The sequence below is a fragment of the Sciurus vulgaris genome, assembly GCF_902686455.1.
Source record: "Sciurus vulgaris genome assembly, chromosome: 12".
In the NCBI taxonomy this organism is placed as follows: Eukaryota; Metazoa; Chordata; class Mammalia; order Rodentia; family Sciuridae; genus Sciurus; species Sciurus vulgaris.
In genome coordinates, this window is record NC_136473.1 from 64005533 (window position 1) to 64007067 (window position 1535).

Consider the following 1535-nt stretch of genomic DNA (forward strand, 5'->3'; position numbering starts at 1 on the left):
CTCCAGAGGCTGAGGCAGGAGGATCGTGAGTTCAAACCCAACCTCAGTAACTTAGCAAGGTGCTGAGCCACTCAGTGATGCCCTGTCTCTAAATAAAATAATTAAAAAAAAAAAAAAAAAAGGACTGGAGATGTGGCTTAGAGGATAAGAGTTCCTGGATTCAATCCCTGGTACCAAAAGAAAAGGGAAGGAAGGAAGGAAGGAAGGAAGGAAGGAAGGAAGGAAGGAAGGAAGGAAGGAAGGAAGGAAGGAAGGAAGGAAGGAAGGGAGGGAGGGAGGGAGGGAGGGAGGGAGGGAGGGAGGGGGAGAGAGAGAGAGAGAAAGAAAGAAAGAAAGAAAGAAAGAAAGAAAGAAAGAAAGAAAGAAAGAAAGAAAGAAAGAAAGAAAGAAAGAAAGAAAGAAAGAAAGAGAGAGCAAGCTAGCTCCAACGAAGCCAGACCTAGCACATGAATGAAGCACATGGGTGAAGAATAGAAAAATCCAACACTCCAACTAGTTCTGTGGATAGGAACATCCAGACAAAGCCTCCCCAGGAAACTCTCTTACCATCCAGTTTTAGTTTGTCCAAAAGGAAGGCAAAAAAAATAACTCAAACCTTTAGCCAAGAACACCAGTAGGGGAATTAAAGAGCTGGGCACACAATAACTTTAAGTCACGTCAGAGGAGATCGAAATAGCACACATCAGCAGAAAAGAATGGGAAACCTCCAGTACACTGACTTCATTGATACCCCATTTATCAGCAATTACTGACTCCATTAAAGGCCGAGTTTACAGCAGAAAGAGAAGCAGAGCCTAAAATATGTCCCAGCAGATGGACGGAGAGTGTCGGTGATGCCGTATTTCAAAGGCATCAGCAACGTTGTTATCATTGAACACGGAGTCAGAGAGGCAGCAGAAAAACAGGGGCCCTAGAGCCAGCAGATGATTTACTTGACCCTGGATGGGTAGAACTGACAGCAGAAACCTCATTAATTCCTCAGGTCACTCTGGAAGACATTAATTTGGTTTGGACTCACGACGAGGGGAGATTTTCCAGACATACACCAGGAATTATGAAATCTCCATGGCCGGAGAAAGTATGTCCAAATCACTTTTTGCATAAATCAAGCTGACTTTCTGAAGAAGGATAATATGCTTAATCAAGGGAGTTATGGAACTTCTTGTGCTTATTAGACAGAAAATATAACAGTATTTTATTTGGTTATCAGTTCTGGGAGAGAGATTTTTTTTTTTTTTTTTTTTTCCTCTTTTAAACTAAAGTCTTTTCCTGCCAGCGCTAAAGAAATCCTTTGTAAGAGCTGGAAGAAGCCAGACGTGCAAATAATTTGTTCATGCAAAGGCAGGGCTGCTTTGCTTTGCTCCTTATTTTTATTTTCAAATTGGCAAAAACATCACATAGGCATCTCTTCATAGCCTAGCCAAGGTGCCAGCCTTTCGCATTATCTAGTGCTTTCTCGATACTGAACACGGTCCCATAAATAACAAGTCCAGTGACCTTTGGTTTTATTCTGGAGATTTTGGTGGACTTGGCCA